At 47.9% G+C, this 22,257-nt stretch overlaps 1 protein-coding gene across 1 annotated transcript in view; it reads left to right on the top strand.

Annotated features, from left to right (window-relative positions):
• The window catches only part of LOC144696793 (transmembrane protein 178B-like), a 431,205-nt gene extending 409,162 nt beyond the window's left edge, over positions 1-22,043 (top strand). The window contains exon 3 of the transcript XR_013580244.1: positions 21,447-22,043. The gene's annotated coding sequence lies outside the window, so the exon portion shown is untranslated. The remainder of the gene's footprint in view (positions 1-21,446) is intronic.
• The last annotated feature ends 214 nt before the right edge of the window (positions 22,044-22,257 follow it).

The following is a 22,257-nucleotide window of genomic DNA, read 5'->3' as shown; positions in this document are numbered from 1 at the left end:
CTGTCACTGTATAACACTGGGGTACAGTACTGGGGGGGACAGGTCTGTCACTATGACACTGGGGTACAGTACTTGTGGGGATAGGTCTGTCACTGTATAACACTGGGGTACAGTGCTGGTGGGGACAGGTCTGTCACTGTATAACACGGGGGTACAGTACTGGTGGGGACAGGTCTGTATCTGTATAACACTGGGGTACAGTACTGATGGGGACAGGTTTGTCACTGTGTAACACTGGGGTACAGTACTGGTGGGGACAGGTCTGTCACTGTATAACACTGGGGTTAAAGTACTGGTGGGGACAGGTCTGTAACTGTGTAACACTGGGGTACAGTACTGGTGGGGACAGGTCTGTCACTGTATAACTCTGGGATACAGTACTTGTGGGGACAGGTCTGTCACTGTATAACACTGGGGTACAGTACTGCTGAGGACAGGTCTGTCTGTGTAAAACACTGGGATACAGTACTGGTGGGGACAGGTCAGTAACTGTATAACACTGGGGTACAGTACTGGTGGGGACAGGTCCGTCACTGTGTAACACTGGAGTACAGTACTGGTGGGGACAGGTCTGTCACTTTATAACACTGGGGTACAGTACTGGTGGGGACAGGTCCGTCACTGTGTAACACTGGGGTACAGTACTGGTGAGGACAGGTCTGTCACTTTATAACACTGGGGTACAGTACTGGTGGGGACAGGTCTGTCACTTTATAACACTGGGGTAGAGTACTGGTGGGGACAGGTCTGTCACTGTGTAACACTGGGGTACAGTACTGGTGGGGACAGGTCTGTCACTTTATAACACTGGGGTACAGTACTGGTGGGGACAGGTCTGTCACTGTGTAACACTGGGGTACAGTACTGGTGGGGACAGGTCTGTCACAGTATAACACTGGGGTACAGTACTGGTGGGGACAGGTCTGTCACAGTATAACACTGGGGTACAGTACTGGTGGGGACGGGTCTGTCACTGTATAACACTGGGGTACAGTACTGGTGGGTACATGTGTGTCACTGTATAACACTGGGGTACAGTACTGGTGGGGACAGGTCTGTCACTGTATAACACTGGGGTACACTACTGTTGGGTACAGGTGTGTCACTGTATAACACTGGGGTACAGTGCGGCTGGGGACTGGTCTGTCCCTGCATAAAACTGTCAAACAGTCCAGACGGGGACAGGTCTGTCACTGTATAACACTGGGGTACAGTACTGGTGGGGGCAGGTCTGTCACTGTGTAACACTGGGGTACAGTACTGGTGGGGACAGGTCTGTCTCTATATAACACTGCGGTACAGTACTGGTGGGGGCAGGTCTGTCACTGTATAACACTGGGATACAGTACTGGTGGGGACAGGTCTGTCACTGTATAACACTGGGGTACAGTACTGGTGGGGACAGGTCTGTCCCTGTATAACACTGGGGTACAGTACTGGTGGGGACAGGTCTGTCACTGTATAACACTGGGGTACAGTACTGGTGGGGACAGGTCTGTAACTGTATAACACCGGGGTACAGTACTGGTGGGGACAGGTCTGTCACTGTATAACACTAGGGTACAGTACTGGTGGGGACAGGTCTGTCACTGTATAACACTGGGGTACAGTACTGGTGGGGACAGATCTGTCACTGTATAACACTGGGATACAGTACTGGTGGGGACAGGTCTGTCACTGTATAACACTGGGGTACAGTACTGGTGGGGACAGGTCTGTAACTGTATAAAACTGGGGTACAATACTGGTTGGGGCAGGTCTATCACTGTATAACACTGGGGTACAGTACTGGTGGGGACATGTCTGTATCTATATAACACTGGGGTACAGTACTGGTGGGGACAGGTCTGTAACTGTATAACACTGGGGTACAATACTGGTTGGGGCAGGTCTATCACTGTGTAACACTGGGGTACAGTACTGGTGGGGACAGGTCTGTCACTGTATAACACAGGGGTAAAGGATTGATGGGGACAGGTCTGTCACTGTATAACACTGGGGTACAGTACTGGTGGGGACAGGTCTGTCACTGTATAACACAGGGGTAAAGGATTGGTGGGGACAGGTCTGTCACTGTATAACACTGGGGTACAGTACTGGTGGGGTCATGTCTGTCACTGTATAACACTGGGGTACAGTACTGGTGTGGACATGTCTGTCACTGTATAACAATGGGGTACAGTACTGGTGGGGTCATGTCTGTCACTGTATAACACTGGGGTACAGTACTGGTGGGGACAGGTCTGTCACTGTATAACACTGGGGTACAGTACTGGTGGGGTCATGTCTGTCACTGTATAACACTGGGGTACAGTACTGGTGGGGACCGGTCTGTCACTGTATAAGACTGGGGTACATTACTGCTGAGGACAGGTCTGTCACTTTGTAACACTGGGGTACAGTACTGGTGGGGACCGGTCTGTCACTGTATAAGACTGGGGTACATTACTGCTGAGGACAGGTCTGTCACTTTGTAACACTGGGGTACAGTACTGGTGGGGACAGGTCTGTCACTGTATAAAACTGGGATAGAGTACTGGTGGGGACAGGTCTGTCACTGTATAACACATAGGGTACATTACAAGTGGGGTCATGTCTGTCCCTGTATAACACTGGGGTACAGTACTGGTGGGGACAGGTCTGTCACTGTGTAACACTGGGGTACAGTACTGGTGGGGACAGGTCTGTCACAGTATAACACTGGGGTACAGTACTGGTGGGGACAGGTCTGTCACTGTATAACACTGGGGTACAGTACTGGTGGGGACAGGTCTCTCACTGTATAACACTGGGATACAGTACTGGTGGGGACAGGTCTGTCACTGTATAACACTGGGGTACAGTACTGGTGGTTGCAGGTCTGTCACTGTATAACACTGGGACACAGTACTGGTGGGGACAGGTCTGTCACTGTATAACACTGGGGTACAGTACTGGTGGGGACAGGTCTGTCCCTGTATAACACTGGGGTACAGTACTGGTGGGGACAGGTCTGTCACTGTATAACACTGGGGTACAGTACTGGTGGGGACAGGTCTGTAACTGTATAACACTGGGGTACAGTACTGGTGGGGACAGGTCTGTCACTGTATAACACTAGGGTACAGTACTGGTGGGGACAGGTCTGTCACTGTATAACACTGGGGTACAGTACTGGTGGGGACAGATCTGTCACTGTATAACACTGGGATACAGTACTGGTGGGGACAGGTCTGTCACTGTATAACACTGGGGTACAGTACTGGTGGGGGCAGGTCTATCACTGTATAACACTGGGGTACAGTACTGGTGGGGACAGGTCTGTCCCTGTGTAACACTGGGGTACAGTACTGGTGGGGACAGGTCTGTATCTATATAACACTGGGGTACAGTACTGGTGGGGACAGGTCTGTAACTGTATAACACTGGGGTACAATACTGGTTGGGGCAGGTCTATCACTGTGTAACACTGGGGTACAGTGCTGGTGGGGACAGGTCTGTCACTGTATAACACTGGGGTACAGTACTGCTGAAGACAGGTCTGTCACTGTATAACACTGGGGTACAGTACTGGTGGTGACAGGTCTGTCCCTGTATAACACTGGGGTACAGTACTGCTGAAGACAGGTCTGTCACTGTATAACACTGGGGTACAGTGCTGGTGGGGACAGGTCTGTCACTGTATAACACTGGGGTACAGTACTGATGGGGACAGGTTTGTCACTGTGTAACACTGGGGTACAGTACTGGTGGGGACAGGTCTGTCACTGTATAACACTGGGGTTAAAGTACTGGTGGGGACAGGTCTGTAACTGTGTAACACTGGGGTACAGTACTGGTGGGGACAGGTCTGTCACTGTATAACTCTGGGATACAGTACTTGTGGGGACAGGTCTGTCACTGTATAACACTGGGGTACAGTACTGCTGAGGACAGGTCTGTCTGTGTAAAACACTGGGATACAGTACTGGTGGGGACAGGTCAGTAACTGTATAACACTGGGGTACAGTACTGGTGGGGACAGGTCCGTCACTGTGTAACACTGGAGTACAGTACTGGTGGGGACAGGTCTGTCACTTTATAACACTGGGGTACAGTACTGGTGGGGACAGGTCCGTCACTGTGTAACACTGGGGTACAGTACTGGTGAGGACAGGTCTGTCACTTTATAACACTGGGGTACAGTACTGGTGGGGACAGGTCTGTCACTTTATAACACTGGGGTACAGTACTGGTGGGGACAGGTCTGTCACTGTGTAACACTGGGGTACAGTACTGGTGGGGACAGGTCTGTCACTTTATAACACTGGGGTACAGTACTGGTGGGGACAGGTCTGTCACTGTGTAACACTGGGGTACAGTACTGGTGGGGACAGGTCTGTCACAGTATAACACTGGGGTACAGTACTGGTGGGGACGGGTCTGTCACTGTATAACACTGGGGTACAGTACTGGTGGGGACAGGTCTGTCACTGTATAACACTGGGATACAGTACTGGTGGGTACATGTGTGTCACTGTATAACACTGGGGTACAGTACTGGTGGGGACAGGTCTGTCACTGTATAACACTGGGGTACACTACTGTTGGGTACAGGTCTGTCACTGTATAACACTGGGGTACACTACTGTTGGGTACAGGTCTGTCACTGTATAACACTGGGGTACAGTGCGGCTGGGGACTGGTCTGTCCCTGCATAAAACTGTCAAACAGTCCAGACGGGGACAGGTCTGTCACTGTATAACACTGGGGTACAGTACTGGTGGTTGCAGGTCTGTCACTGTATAACACTGGGGTACAGTACTGGTGGGGACAGGTCTGTCACTGTATAACACTGGGGTACAGTACTGGTGGGGACAGGTCTGTCCCTGTATAACACTGGGGTACAGTACTGGTGGGGACAGGTCTGTCACTGTATAACACTGGGGTACAGTACTGGTGGGGACAGGTCTGTAACTGTATAACACCGGGGTACAGTACTGGTGGGGACAGGTCTGTCACTGTATAACACTGGGGTACAGTACTGGTGGGGACAGATCTGTCACTGTATAACACTGGGATACAGTACTGGTGGGGACAGGTCTGTCACTGTATAACACTGGGGTACAGTACTGGTGGGGACAGGTCTGTAACTGTATAAAACTGGGGTACAATACTGGTTGGGGCAGGTCTATCACTGTATAACACTGGGGTACAGTACTGGTGGGGACAGGTCTGTCCCTGTGTAACACTGGGGTACAGTACTGGTGGGGACAGGTCTGTATCTATATAACACTGGGGTACAGTACTGGTGGGGACAGGTCTGTAACTGTATAACACTGGGGTACAATACTGGTTGGGGCAGGTCTATCACTGTGTAACACTGGGGTACAGTACTGGTGGGGACAGGTCTGTCCCTGTATAACACTGGGGTACAGTACTGATGGGGACAGGTCTGTCACTGTATAACACTGGGGTACAGTGCTGGTGGGGACAGGTCTGTCACTGTATAACACTGGGGTACAGTACTGGTGGGGACAGGTCTGTCACTGTATAACACTGGGGTACAGTACTGGTGGGGACAGGTCTGTCACTGTATAACACTGGGGTACAGTACTGGTGGGGACAGGTCTGTCACTGTATAACACTGGGGTACAGTACTGGTGGGGATAGGTCTGTCACTGTATAACACTGGGGTACAGTACTGGGGGGGACAGGTCTGTCACTATGACACTGGGGTACAGTACTTGTGGGGATAGGTCTGTCACTGTATAACACTGGGGTACAGTGCTGGTGGGGACAGGTCTGTCACTGTATAACACGGGGGTACAGTACTGGTGGGGACAGGTCTGTATCTGTATAACACTGGGGTACAGTACTGGTGGGGACAGGTCTGTCACTGTATAACACTGGGGTACAGTACTGGTGGTGACAGGTCTGTCACTATATAACACTGAGGTACAGGACTGGTGGGGACAGGTCTGTCACTGTATAACACTGGGGTACAGGACTGGTGGGGACAGGTCTGTCACTGTATAACATTGGGGTACAGTGCTGGTGGGGACAAGTTTGTCACTGTATAGCACTGTGGTACAGTACTGGTTGGAGCAGGTCTGTCAGTACATAACATTGGGTACTGTATTCATGGGTCAAGATTGCCACTGTATAACACTGGGGCAGGAGTATCACTGTATACCACAGGGGTACAGTACTGGTGGGGACAGGTCTGTCACTCTATAACACTGGGATACAGTACTGGTGGGGACAGGTCTATTACTTTCTAACATTGGGCTACAATACTAGTGGTGACAGTTCTGTCACTGTATAACTTTGGGGTACAGTACTGGTGGGTTCAGGTCTGTCATTGTTTAACTCTGGGGTACAGTACTGGTCAGTACTGATTTGTCACTGTGTGATACAGGGGTACAGTACTGGTCAGTACTGATTTGTCACTGTGTGATACAGGGGTACAGTACTGGTCAGTACTGATTTGTCACTGTGTGATACAGGGGTACAGTACTGGTCAGTACTGATTTGTCACTGTGTGATACAGGGGTACAGTACTGGTCAGTACTGATTTGTCACTGTGTGATACAGGGGTACACTGCTGGATGGAACAAAAACAGGACATGCTGGAAAATCTCAGCAGAGCTCACAGCATCTGTGGAGAGAGAAACAGAGATAATGTTTTGTGTACCATTCAGAAGAAAGGTCATACTAACTCGAAATGTTAACTCTGACTCTCTCTCCACAGATGCTGCTAGAACTGCTGAGCTTTTGCAGCATTTTCTGTTTTTGTTTCAGATTTCCAACAAACACAGTATTTGGCTTTTATCACTGTACTGCTTGGGACAGGACTGTGACTGTGTAACATTGGGGTACAGTACTGGTGAGGAAAGGTCTCTCACTGTAAAATGCTGTGGAACTGTACTGGTGGGGACAGGTCTGTCCCTGTATAACATCGGGTACAATACTAGTGGAGACAGGTATGTCACTGTGTAACACTGGGGTACAGAACTGGTGGGTACAATCTGTCATTGTAAAACACAGGCACAGTACTGGTGGGGATAGGTCTGTCACTGTACAAAACTGGGGTAAAGTACTGGTGGGGACAGGTCTGTCACTGTATAACATGGGGCTACAGTACTGGTGGAGCACTGTTCGGTACATGTCTGTCACTGTACGAGGCTGGGGTGTAGTACTGTTGGGGATAGGTCTATTAGTTTATGACATTGGGGTACAGTATTGGTAAGTACAGGTCTGTCACAATATAATACTGGGGTACAGTACTGGCGAGGACAGATCTGTCACTGTATGACACTCGGGTACAGTACTGTTTGGGACAGGTCTGCACCTGTATAACACTGGGGTACAGTACTGGTGGGGACAGGTCTGTCACTGTATAGCACTGGGTTACAGAACTGGTGGGGACAGGTCTGTCACTGTATCACACTGGGTGTAGTACAGATGGGTACACGTCTGTCCCTGTATAACACCGTGTTACAGTGCAGGTGGCGACAGGCCTATAATAAAGGGATACAGTGCTAGTGGGGACAGGTCTGTCACTATGACACTGGGGTACAGTACTGGTGGGGACAGGTCTGTCACTGTGTAACAGTGGGCTTTGGTACTGGTGGGGACAGGTCTGCATTGTATAACACTCGGGTACAGCACTGGTGGGGACAGGTCTGTCACTGTATAACACTGGGGTACAGTACTGGTGGGGACAGTTCTGTCACTGTGTAACACTGGGGTACAGTACTGGTGGAGACAGGTCTGTCACTGCATAACACTGGGGCAGGACTATCACTGTGTAATACTGGGGTACAGTACTGGTGGGGACAAGTCTGTCACTCACTCACAGTGGGTTACAGTACTGGTGGGTTCACGTCTGTCAGTGTATACTAGTGGGTACAGTATTCGTGGGGACTGGACTGTCACTGTGTAACACTGGGGCAGCGCTATCACTGTGTAGCACTGGGGTACAGTACTAGTGGGGGCAGCTATGTCACTGTATAACACTGGGGTACAGTACTGGTGGGGACAGGTCTGTCACTGTATAACACTGGGGTACAGTACTGGTGGGGGCAGGTCTCTCACTGTATAACACTGGGGCATAGTACTGGTGGGGGCAGGTCTCTCACTGTATAACACTGGGGTACAGTACTGGTTGATGCAGGTCTGTCAGTACATAAGGTCCGAACAATCCCCATCCACCACTACTCTCCTCCATCTGGCTAAACTTGTTCTCTCACTGAACAATTTCTCCTTAAACTCCTCTCACTTCCTCCAAATAAAAGGTGTGGCTATGGGTACCCGCGTGGGCCCTAGCTATGCCTGTCTCTTTATGGGGTACGTGGAACATTCCTTGTTCCAGTCCTACTCCGGCCCCCTCCCACAACTCTTTCTCCGGTACATCGATGATTACTTCGGTGCTGCTTCATGCTCTCGTCAGGACCTGGAAAAATTTATTAATTTTGCCTCCAATTTCCACCCCTCCATCATTTTCACATGGTCCATCTCTGACACTTCCTTTCCCTTCCTTGACCTCTCTGTCTCAATTTCTGGTGATAGACTGTCCACCAATATTCATTACAAGCCTACCGACTCCCACAGATACCTCGACTACAGCTCCTCACACCCCGCTTCCTGTAAGGACTCTATCCCATTCTCTCAGTTCCTTTGCCTCCATCGCATCTGTTCTGATGATGCCACGTTCAAAAACAGTTCCTTTGACATGTCCTCCTGCTGCCTTCACCGAGGTTTTCCACCCACGGTGGTTGACAGGGCCCTCAACCGTGTCCGGCCCATCTCCTGTGCATCCGCCCTCACACCTTCCTCTCCCTCCCAGAAACATGATAGGGTCCCCCTTGTCCTCACTTATCACCCCACCAGCCTTCGCATTCAAAGGTTCATCCTCCGCCATTTTCGCCAAATCCACCACCAAACACATCTTCCCTTCACCCCCCCTGGCGGCATTCCGCAGGGATCGTTCCCTCCGGGACACCCTGGTCCATTCCTCCATCACCCCCTACACCTCAACCCCCTCCCACGGCACCTTCCCATGCAACAGCAGAAGGTTCAACACCTGCCCCTTTACATCCCCTCTCCTCAACGTCCAAGGGCCCAAACACTCCTTTCAAGTGAAGCAGCATTTCACTTGCACTTCCCTCAATTTAGTCTACTGCATTCACTGCTCTCAATGCGGTTTCCTCTACATTGGAGAGACCAAACGCAGACTGGGTGACCGCTTTGCAGAACACCTTCGGTCTGTCCACAAGCATGACCCAGATCTCCCTGTCGCTTGCCATTTCAACACTCCACCCTGCTCTCATGCCCACATGTCCGTCCTTGGCCTGCTGCATTGTTCCAGTGAAGCTCAACGCAAACTGGAGGAACAGCATCTCATCTTCCGACTAGGCACTTTACAGCCTTCCGGACTCAATATTGAGTTGTACAATTTTAGATCATGAACTCTCTCCTTCATCCCCACCCCCTTTCCGATCCCCCCCTTTTTTTCCAATAATTTATATAGATTTTTCTTTTCCCACCTGTTTCCATTATTTTTAAATGTATTTCCATCCATTGTTTTATCACTACCTTTTAGCCTATTTTGATCCCTTCCCCCTACCCCACCCACACTAGGGCTATCTGTACCTTACTTGTCCTGATTTCTACCCTTAATTAGCACATTCCTTAGATAATATCACCACTTTCAACACCTCTTTGTCCTTTTGTCTATTACATCTTTTGGTTATCTCCACCTATCACTGGCTCTCTACCCAGCTCTACCTGTCCCACCCCTCCTTAAACCAGCTTATATTTCACCTCTCTTCTATTTTTCCTTAGTTCTGTTGAAGAGTCATACGGACTCGAAACGTTAACTGTGTTCCTCTCCGCAGATGCTGCCAGACCTGCTGAGTTTTTCCAGGTATTTTTGTTTTTGTTTTGGATTTCCAGCATCCGCAGTGTTTTGCTTTTATCTGTCAGTACATAACACTGGATATTGTATTCATGGGGACTGGACTGCCACTGTATAACACTGGGGCAGGACTATCACTGTCTACCACTGGGGTACAGTACTAGTGGGTACAAGTCTGACACTCTATCACACTGCGATAAGGTACTGGTGGGTTCAGGTCTGTCAGTGTATAGCATTGGGTACAGTATTTGTGGGGACTGGACTGTCACTGTATATCACTGAGGTACAGTACTGGTGGGGACAGGTCTGTCACTGTATATCACTGAGGTACAGTACTGGTGGGGACAGGTCTGTCACTGTATATCACTGAGGTACAGTACTGGTGGGGACAGGTCTGTTACTGTATGACACTGGGGTACAGTACTGGTGGGGATGGGTCTGTCACTGCATAACATTGGGGTACACTACTGGTGGGGACAGGTCTGTCCCTGTATACCACTGGGGTACAGTACTAGTGGGGGCAGGTCTGTCACTGTGTAACACTGTGGTACACTACTGGTGGGGACTGGTCTGTCCCTGTATAATATTGGGGTAGGTACTGATGGGGGCAGCTGTGTCAGTGTATATCACGGGGGTACAGTACTGGTTGGGGCAGGTCTATCACTGTAAAACACTAGGTTACAGTACTAGTGGGGACAGGTCTGTCACTGTATAACACTGGGGTACAGTACTGATGGGGACAGGTCTGTCACTATAACACTGGGGTACAGTACTGGTGGGGACAGGTCTGTCACTGTATAACACTGGGGTACAGTACTGGTGGGGGCAGGTCTGTCACTGTGTAACACTGGGGTACAGTACTGGTGGGGACAGGTCTGTCTCTATATAACACTGGGGTACAGTACTGGTGGGGGCAGGTCTGTCACTGTGTAACACTGGGGTACAGTACTGGTGGGGACAGGTCTGTCACTGTGTAACACTGGGGTACAGTACTGGTGGGGACAGGTCTGTCACTGTATAACACTGGGATACAGTACTGGTGGGGCCAGGTCTGTCACTGTATAACACTGGGATACAGTACTGGTGGGGACAGGTCTGTCACTGTATAACACTGGGGTACAGTACTGGTGGGGACAGGTCTGTCACTGTGTAACACTGGGGTACAGTACTGGTGGGGACAGGTCTGTTACTGTATAACACTGGGGTACAGTACTGGTGGGGACAGGTCTGTCACTGTATAACACTGGGATACAGTACTGGTGGGGACAGGTCTGTCACTGTATAACACTGGGGTACAGTACTGGTGGGGACAGGTCTGTCACTGTGTAACACTGGGGTACAGTACTGGTGGGGACAGGTCTGTTACTGTATAACACTGGGGTACAGTACTGGTGGGGACAGGTCTGTTACTGTATAACACTGGGGTACAGTACTGGTGGGGACAGGTCTGTCTCTATATAACACTGGGGTACAGTACTGGTGGGGACAGGTCTGTCTCTATATAACACTGGGGTACAGTACTGGTGGGGACAGGTCTGTCTCTATATAACACTGGGGTACAGTACTGGTGGGGACAGGTCTGTTACTGTATAACACTGGGATACAGTACTGGTGGGGACAGGTCTGTCACTGTATAACACTGGGGTACAGTACTGGTGGGGACAGGTCTGTTATTGTATAACACTGGGGTACAGTACTGGTGGGGACAGGTCTGTCTCTATATAACACTGGGGTACAGTACTGGTGGGGACAGGTCTGTCACTGTATAACACTAGGGTACAGTACTGGTGGGGACAGGTCTGTCCCTGTATAACACTGGGGTATAGTACTGGTGGGGACAGGTCTGTTACTGTATAACACTGGGGTACAGTACTGGTGGGGACAGGTCTGTTACTGTATAACAGTGGGGTACAGTACTGGTGGGGACAGGTCTGTCTCTATATAACACTGGGGTACAGTACTGGTGGGGACAGGTCTGTCTCTATATAACACTGGGGTACAGTACTGGTGGGGACAGGTCTGTCACTGTATAACACTGGGGTACAGTACTGGTGGGGACAGGTCTGTCTCTATATAACACTGGGGTACAGTACTGGTGGGGACAGGTCTGTCACTGTATAACACTGGGGTACAGTACTGGTGGGGACAGGTCTGTTACTGTATAACACTGGGGTACAGTACTAGTGGGGACAGGTCTGTCACTTTATAACACTGGGGTACAGTACTGGTGGGGACAGGTCTGTCACTGTATAACACTGGGGTACAGTACTGGTGGGGACAGGTCTGTCACTGTATAACACTGGGGTACAGTACTGGTGGGGACAGGTCTGTCGCTGTATAACATTGGGGTACAGTACTGGTGGGGACAGGTCTGTCTCTATATAACACTGGGGTACAGTACTGGTGGGGACAGGTCTGTCACTGTATAACACTGGGGTACAGTACTGGTGGGGACAGGTCTGTTACTGTATAACACTGGGGCATAGTACTGGTGGGGACAGGTCTGTTACTGTATAACACTGGGGTACAGTACTGGTGGGGACAGGTCTGTCTCTATATAACACTGGGATACAGTACTGGTGGGGCAACTGTGTCAGTGTATAACACTGGGGTACAGTACTGGTGGGGCAACTGTGTCAGTGTATAACACAGTAGTACGAATATCGAGGTTTTGGTGATATGTCATCATTGCTAGCAAAATCGAGGGCCATAGCATTTTCATAATCTTCACTATTTTTGGCAATTTCTCAGTAACACTCCATTGTCAGACTTGGGAATCTGCATTTTTTTGCTTTAGATACATATTTTAATCATATTTACATTGAGTCGACCCGTCTCCCAGATGGGTCTATGGAACAGAAGCTTCAGACAGGAAAACAGGCTTTGGCTTACAGTCTGTAAATGGTGAACATGGTCGATATAAGAAATATCAAAAGAAGTTTCACTGTGGACATCAGAGATGTGGCATTATCTTATGGCGCACTTATCCAAATTCTAATTGATGGTTCATATTCATTGCTAAGGAAAAAATCTACCAAAGCAACCATTTATTCCATTCAAGATTATTTAAACTTCAGAGGGACACTTGCATTCAGGTGTCATCCAGCATACTAATGCTCGCCCATTTTGCTGTAAGTGGTCCTTCAGTCTCTAAGGGGAGGGATGTGGGATTGGTGGCCATTGTTGGGAGGTGGGATTGTTTCCTTTGCCCAACACGTTTTTTCCTCGATTATTTAGTGTTTACTTCCTTATTTTTCCTAACATTTGCACATCTATGAATCCGCGTCATCCAAATTGAGGCTATTTCCATCCTGAGTTGTATCAGTCTCAGGAAGTTGTGGTATTTTCCCAATCTGCACACGAGCAGATGCCAGTGCAGTGTGGCTTCCTGAGAAGATGAGAGCACCATCCTTGTGCCCACTGTGTCTTTAAGCATGAAGAATGTACCCACTCCGTGGAGGGAGTGCCATCCGGTCTATGACAAGCACATCATTTTCTAGTTTCCACACCTGGCCCTTTGGAGATAAGATTTCTGGAACATTCTGAAGACATCCCTTGTGTATTGCAGACTGGTAATTGGTGCACGGTAAATGCTTGTATAATGAATCTTTTTTTTTTAGTGGCATTTCTTTGCATTACTTCCAGTCCTGAACATTTAACACCTGGTTTGCTTCACGTCTCTCCATCTCACCTGCCCGTAGACTTCACAAGTTCTTGGGATTGTGAAACAACAAAGGATGTCCCTGTGCTCTTTGCTGGACTTTCCTGATTTTACCTTCCCTATCCCTGGCACAGCACTCACTGAATCACAGTCAAATCCAATGCGAGCAGAACACCAAAGTGATCAAAGATGCGATGAACATTAATTGTACGCGTGTTGTTTCCTCTTCCTGTCTGAGAGTGGAACTTAGCATCACTGTCCTTACAAAATGCCAAACTCAGTACAAAGACATCAGGACAGTTCATGACGAACTGGCTGCAGATACACTGCAAAGCAGTGGTCGCATGTCAGCTTCTTTTGTTGCAATACCTTCAACAAAGACAAGGCCCCTGAACTTCCATTCCCCGGGCAGGGGGGTTGTGCCCTGGTTGTACCCCACAAAATGCACTGTTTGGGGATTGCCTTGGAAGTTGAAACCACCAATGGACAATTACCCTGCACCGGAAACCATCTGATGCCCAATTTAAATCCGTGACTCTGGATGATTCCAATTCTCTTAATTACCCATGAAAGATTAGAAGGCTTAAGACCACTTCTAACTCCTGGGTAACTATAGTACTGACCCTGCACCAACCCCCAACCCGACCCCTCACTGGACCGTCCAACTGCACACCCTCCCCAACTACCCCCACCTCCCCAACTACCCCCCATCCCAACTATCCTCCAATTGCCCCCTGACTACCCCCCCACCAACCCAACTATCCCCTGACTACCTTCCAAATATCCCGTCTACCCTCCAACTACCCCCTAAATACCAACTACCCTCCTGTCATCCACCCCCCCCAACCAACGAGGTCTGACCTTCCTCCACACCCCCATCCCCCCAACTACACACTGCGCCCACCTCATCCCTGACCATCCTAACCCCTTACACACTTACCTTTTCCCTGTCTTCTCAATGTGGCTGGGACCTTTAAACTTCCTGCTTTACGGCAGCTAGTGTTGTAAAAAGGGGGTGTGGCTTCCCTTCCCCCCACCCCCCTGCTGCCCTGCACTGGAAGGACTGCGGAGCTGCACGTTTCCCACCCGGCCCGGCTCAGAGGATCGGGTGAGAAATGTGCAGCTCCCAACCTGGGGTAAGCGAAAAGGAGCAGAGTGGAAATCCGACAGTGATTGACACTCCACAGAAGTAAGAACCAGAGGGTCTCACTACCCTCTAAGCCCCTTACCCCGTACTTGGTATCAACGACACAAAACAAACTATGGATACAGTTTCCACTTTATGTGGAAAGCCTTTATTAATCCACTAAGCAATAGTTATACTTACACCACCAGTTACCTAGTAAGACCCACGTGCAGGAACTGATTCCTGGCTGGTCGGTACGCTGAATTCCTCCAGACAACTTTTTTTGGGGAAAAATATACTTTAATCATGAAATATCTGGAAGAACATTACAACACATTTCAAAATAGCCATCACAAAAAGTGCAATCAGATTCAACTTTTACACATGGATCACGAGGTGCATCAATACAATCAACGAATGTTACAGACATTTCAATATGGTCATTACAGACAGTCAGACAGTGTAATGGGATTGGAGTTATCAACATACATCATGTTGCACTCTGAGGTGCTTCAATACAATTATAACACAATTAGTATTCAATGTATACATTTATTGTGAGCTGTACAGCCCGAGGGGTCTATACAATTCCCAGCCTGGGTGCACTATGACAGAAAGGTCTTAGACAGTGACCTTTCCCCATTGCGCCTTTGCGGCGGCTGCCCCAAGCTTTACTGCGTCCCTCAGCACGTAGTCCTGGATCTTGGAATGTGCCAGTCTGCAACACTCGGTCGGGGACAACTCTTTGCGCTGGAAGACCAACAAGTTTCGGGCAGACCAAAGAGCATCTTTCACCGAGTTGATGATCCTCCAGCTGCAGTTGATGTTTGTCTCGGTGTGTGTCCCTGGGAACAGCCCGTAGAGCACAGAGTCCTGTGTCACAGAACTGCTCAGGATGAACCTCAACAAAAACCACTGCATTTCTCTCCAGACCTTCTTTACAAAGGCACACACAACTTCCTGTGACTGACCAAATCACACTTCCTGGTCACAGCCCCAATGTCCTTTGGAGCTATAGCTTTTTGCCCCTTTCTGACCCTGGTCTCGGCATACAAGATAATGTCTTAAATCGAGTTATCTGATTGGATTATCAATCCCACTCGGACCATGCAAAAACAACCTGTGTGTGGTCATTTCCTGCTGTCAGCAGGGGGTGTTTCCAGGTACCTACCAGCAATGGATGTGATTCCTATATCTTGGTAAGGCAGGAAGAGAGCCATTCACACATCCCCAAGAGACCGTTGTCCAGTTTCCGTAATCAGGGTGTCTGATGGTTATCCACCGCCCCACTGCCATGTCCTGACACGTCTGTGTCTCTGTGCGTGTATATCCTTGTCCAGTCTTTATTTTAAAGTTCCATATAAGCCTCAGAGTTGATGTCTTCAGTCAAAAATCTTCTCCCTTCATCCCGACGTCCTCCGCACTCCGTGTTCCTATCACCCGGTTCTGAGATCAGGACATTGGCCCACCTCACAACTGGTTACATTTTGACACAAGTATAACAATAATACATATTAAAAAGAAACAAAGGGAGGGCTTACAGCGTTACAGAAATACACAAAATATCAGAATGCTTACAGCATCCACCCTCAAGTGTATAATTTCGCCTACCAACATGACTACACTTGCGAATCTAATCCATTCACCTCATTCCGCCCCATCAGTAGCATTTTCATTCACTGTTCTGTTCTCCTACGTTTGCATCGATGACATAGATCATACAACAAATGTACAACAATAAACAACTGTGCAACAACCAGTACGTGAGATGTAATTCATACCCAAGAATGTATTTCGAGGCTAAGACCAAGGTCCCACCAGTGACTATCATCACCAATATCTGCTATTTCGCCCTTAATTTCTCTGTTCTTTTGTTGAAGGATATAAAAATGTTTGTTGGAAGTGTTAATCCTCTGTAATAGTTCTATAAGATGTTCGGGCAACAAGGAGTATGTCATACACAAAATGGACAACGTACTCACGTAGCTGTCCTTTTTAATCATCCCTTACAGTAATACTCACCTGTCCATGAGCGTATACGTTCAATCATACCCGTGCACCCAGCCTAACAGGCCAAGCTGGGGTAAAACAAAAAGTCCCATCCGGAATAGGATAGATCAGGTGCCCGTATTGGTATTCCCAGTGTGTGGTTGTGACACAATATTCCCCTTTCCTTTATATGTCACATGTAGGGAACTCTGCTCCCCGGGTCACCACAATCGTGCAATTAGGCCCTTCCTGATCCCACAGTTTGGTGCTGCATTTTCAGTTACATCATACTGGCAAACAAAAGATTCCCCTCTCCAAGGGCACCCAGACAAATCTGGGGCTACCTAAATACTCCCGTCCACTCTTGCCATGTACCTAGGGCGTTGGTCATAACGTGACACATGGCCCTGACCTGCTACCCCAATGTTTTTGTTTCTAAAAAGAGGATTAGGTTTCTCCCCTTCCTTTAGGATGGGATAATACAGAACCAACGCCAGCATGCCCATGCGACTGTTCCCCAGGTGGCACTCGTGCAGGTATACCCGGTGAAACATGAGCCTCCTGATTTTACAGATATTGGTGGGAAGTTGATAAGTGGACATGGCCCTGAGATGTTTATCAGTGACCCAGGAAGGCGATCTCCCTTCCAACAATCCTTTGGAGGTTTCCACGCGCCTGTTCCACCAACCAAGAACCACACGTTGTGCAAGCATCATTTTCCACAGTATCCACAGAGGCATTTTTATAAAAACAAAAAGCTAAAAGCTACTGCGGATGCTGGAAATCCAAAACAAAAACAGAATTACCTGGAAAAACTCAGCAGGTCTGGCAGCATCGGCGGAGAAGAAATCAGTTAACGTTTCGGGTCTTCATGACCCTTCGGCAGAACTGAGTATAGTTAGGAGAAGGGAGAAATATAAACTGGTTTAAGGTGGGGTGGGGGGGGAAGAGAGACGTTGAGGGTGTGGTGATTGTGGAGATAAGCAGTGATAGGCACAGACAAAAGGGTCAAAGAGGTGTTGAAGGTGGTGATATTTGTCTAAGAAAAGTGCTAATTAAGAATGGAAGACAGGATATTCAAAGTACAGCTCTAGTGGGGGTGGGGTGGACAGACTAACAAGGTTTTAGTTTTATATTTAAAAATAATGGAAATAGGTGGGGAAAGAAGAATCTATATAAATTATTGAAAAAAAAAAGGGAGGGGGGAGAAACGGGGTGGGGATGGGGGGAGGGGGAGTTTAAGATCTAAAGTTGTTGAATTCAATATTCAGTCCGGAAGGCTGTAAAGTGCCTAGTCGGAAGATGAGGTGCTGTTCCTCCAGTTTGCGTTGGGCTTCACTGGAACAATGCAGCAAGCCAAGGACAGACATGTGGGCATGAGAGCAGGGTGGAGTGTTAAAATGGCAAGCGACAGGGAGGTTTGGGTCTTTCTTGCGGACAGACCGCAGGTGTTCTGCAAAGCGGTCGCCCAGTTTGCGTTTGGTCTCTCCAATGTAGAGGAGACCGCATTGGGAGCAACGAATGCAGTAGACTAAGTTAGGGGAAATGCAAGTGAAATGCTGCTTCACTTGAAAGGAGTGTTTGGGCCCTTGGACGGTGAGGAGAGAGGCATTTTTATCCTCTTTTAGAATTTCATTCATGTGGTGGGCATGTCTTTCCAATTCTCCCAACACATACTGCAAATGAACAGTCATCATTTGGCCTTCCTCTAATCATCCTGTTCAACATCATTCATTTCAATCAATATCTTCCTTAACCTATTTCTAACAGTTTTTCCTGATTCAGCTACAGTGGCTGAATCTAAGCTATTTACCAGTGATGTCCCAGTGTTTAATACGGTTGCCGTGTCATTAATCGAGCTATGTCGTACACACTCGTGTGAGTGAGGTTTTGTTTGGTTCCCTGAGCCCTCATACAGACTGGCACATTCATCCTCATCAATCGCAGTGCCAGGACGCTCCCAGAATTCCCCCAAAACTTGATGCAGCATTCGATTCTGCTATTCACGTGTTTGATGTTTTCACCATGGGGGGTAGACCCATGCCCGCTAAATTAATCATTATTGACACTACCTCGTGGTGCACATCTTGTGGGAATGAAAACCAGACCGTTCTTTGCTCCTGGTGTATGGCCAGGGCATCCTTTAATTTGGATTAATCTTGATATCATTAGCAAAGGGAGTGAGCTTCCTTGTGGCCTTTAATTTTACAATTGGAACATTTCCCCCTTTTCCTGGCACACAGGCCTGAGGGGTCCATGTCCCCTCCTTACCAGGGCGGTACCTTGCAATGCTGAGTGGGTACACTTCTCCCATTCTAACAGTGATAAAGACACTCCTTTCACAGCTGCCATTCCTATACCATCCTGACTGAAGCCAGGGCCCACCCCAGGCCTCGCCTCCCTACACACATATAGTCTCCCTCATCACGTTCCCTCCACCACCGAGGCGAATACAACCTGACCTCCATTTGGAACTCTGACTGAGTCGGAGAAGAGTGGTTTCCAGGGGTCTCATAGCTGCACCCGTCCATTTTCTTTTCTGTCATAAACCGGACTGTATTATTTTCCCTCATTGTCCTTTTGGATGGGTCACAGATGATGCACACCCCTTTACCCTCTCGGACTTCCCAAACTGGTTTTTGTGCTGTTGAAGGCACTCTCTATTTTGCAATCGTCCGTGAAGTCCCCAACATGCCCCACCGATTTGCCCTGCTCAACCCTCGGGTTCCCTGTATATACCTCTGCCTCAACCCTAGCACTTTCAATAGGACGGGTATGATAAATCACTGACTCTGTGTCATCCTTATTATCCTTATTACCTTGAAGCACTAATGTCTTGTCCAGACACAGGCTGCCAGTCACGAATCCCAGGATCATCACTATTAGCACCGTCTTCATGATTCTGTAGAAAGAGAGAGAAAAAGAAACACAAAATGTGAGCAGACTTGGTGACAGGCGTATTATAATTATATACAACTGAACTTTAATGGTGCATGAAATTAGGGTCCCATCTGGCTCTTCTTCTCAGGGGCTGAGTTGACATTCTCTGCCTTGGGGATGGGGTCTCGCCAGAAGCCTCAGTTACAATCTCCAGCTGCCGCCTGGAAAAAATGTTCTAAAGTCCAGGTGTCATCATCTGGGGTGTCGTTTATGGGAGCTTCATCTATGATATGCCCAAAATTCTGGCCCCAGATCTGTCTCCCTACTATGAGATGATCTGAGAAATTTTAGGAAGGGATGAGATTTTGCCATTCTTCACATAAGACACTCACAATTACATCATCCTTTGGGTTTCCAACAGCTTTCTGGATATCTTATAACAATATTTTCTACAAAATGCTCACTTTTTGAAGATGGGAACATTGATTTTTGTGATAAATGATCTCTAAACTAATAATAATGTGAGTACTTCCAGGGAAAGGGCGACAGAAGAGCATTTTTTTGAGACTCAGCTCGTGGTCTTATCATTGCTGGCAAAAAGAAAGGCCATAGAATTTTTATGTTTTTCACTGTTTTTGGCTATTTCTTGGCAACACTCAATTTTCAGACTAGGGAGCCTGCAGTTCTTGCTTCAGATACCTATTTTATACATATTTATATTGGTTCTAGGTACTTCCCAGATGGGGACTTAGCAACATAAAATCTAGACAAGGAAACAGGCTTTGGTCTACTGCGAGGCAGTGAATTAAGGCAGTTGACATTCACCCTGTTATGCTTGGTGTGGTAAAGGTTAAGGGGCAAGAAGATGTTACAAGTTCGTCCAGGAGTGAATGAAACTCAGTGACTCATCGTTGAATAAACTGATTATAAGAGCAGGTAAAACATTTACCATGTACAGTATTGGTCTCCAAAGTTAAGGAAGGATGTAAATGTGTTGAAACCAGTTCAGAGAAGGTTTACTAGACTAATACCAGGAATGGACGGGTTGTTTTATGAGGAAAGGTTGGACAGACTAGGCTTGTATCTGCTAGAGATTAGAAGAGTAAGAGGCAACTTGATTGAAACATATAAGATCCTGAGAGATCTTGACAGGGTAGATTTGGAGAGGATGGTTCCTCTTGTGGGAGAATCTAGAACTAGAGGGTCACTGTTCAAAAATAAGAGGTCACTCATTTATGGCAGAGATTAGGAGGGTTTTTTCTCTCAGAGGCTCGTGAGTCTTTGGAACTCTCTTCCTCAAAAGGTGGTGGAAGCAGAGTCTTCGAATATTTTTAAGGCAGAACTAGATAGATTCTTGATAAACAAGGGGTGAAAGGTTATCAGAGGTAGGTGGTAATGTAGAGTTGAGGCTACATTCAGATCAGCCATGGTCTTATTGAATGTTGGAGCAGGTTTGAGAGGCTGAGTGGCCTACTCCTGCTCCTACTTTGTATGTTTGTATGTACTGTTCCATTTTTAGAACATTTATATTCTCCTGTGATGTGCCCTCATGATTCAATTCACTGCCTTCTCACGGGGATAATGGTATCTTAGGTGAACTGAATCGGGCTCTAGCTTCTCCCCCACCCCACCCCCAACATCCATTCCATGATTTCCAAAGGGGAAGGATTTAGGATGTGGAGTGGGGAGTAAGATAGAAACCTAGAAATGCACAACAGCTGAACACAATAGTGATTACAATTTGGGTGGGACCATTCATCGGAACCTTTGAATGAATTATTGCTGCACCAGGTCAATGCTCGACACAAAGTGACCCATTTCTAGAAGGTTCTGTTGCTGCATTACTTTTTTTTTAACTTCATTAAATTAAATTGTGGTTCTAACCAAATGCTACTGTCTGTTTTCTGCAGGAACGTTTTGCATCATTTCACTGTGCACCTGTGTCGCTGGAATTAATTTTGAACTCTCCCGCTACCCCAGATACCTGTACGGCCTGCCCGACGACATCAGCCATGGGTACGGCTGGTCCATGTTCTGTGCCTGGGGCGGCCTTGGGTGGACGCTCATCGCTGGATTCTTCTGCACACTGGCACCTTCGGTCCAAACCGTCCCCAGGACGAGCTACCCTAAATCCAGGCCAGAAAATGGGACAGTCTGCTAAAAGATCAAGGATGTGGCCAGAATAGAGCGGGACCATGCCAAGGGTCTTGCTGAACCGGTGCCTGGCTTGATGGACCTTTGATGGCACGAGCTGGATATTATCTGACAGCAAACCCTGAACGATGTATAATTCTTGACTTATATGTTAGTCTTAATTCTTTCAATGAAGAGGAACTTTATGTATATGCTGTATCTATACTGTTACATTCAATGGGGATGATCAACACTCTGACATCTTGGTTGTGCTGATGAATAGGTTTGATTAGTCAAGTTTACCATGGTGGATATGTCCCAACTTTACCTGCTGTAGTGTACAGAAATCTCTTCCATTAAAACCCAGAACTTGGTATGTTGGGATTATTTTCACACATCACTTTCATACTGACTTGTGCGTGTATGTGTGTGTGTGTGTGTGTGCGTGTGTGTGTGTAAGTGTGTGTGTATGTGTGTGTGTGTATGTTTTATGATCAGTGTACCTTGTGATACTGTAATTTCTTTTCCTCCCTGCGGAAATAAACTGTGTTGGAATCTGAATTTGAATGGGGGCTGAATTCTGCCTTG

The sequence above is a fragment of the Cetorhinus maximus genome, chromosome 22, assembly GCF_964194155.1.
Source record: "Cetorhinus maximus chromosome 22, sCetMax3.hap1.1, whole genome shotgun sequence".
Classification (NCBI taxonomy): Eukaryota; Metazoa; Chordata; class Chondrichthyes; order Lamniformes; family Cetorhinidae; genus Cetorhinus; species Cetorhinus maximus.
This window is presented reverse-complemented; position numbering and strand designations above follow the sequence as displayed.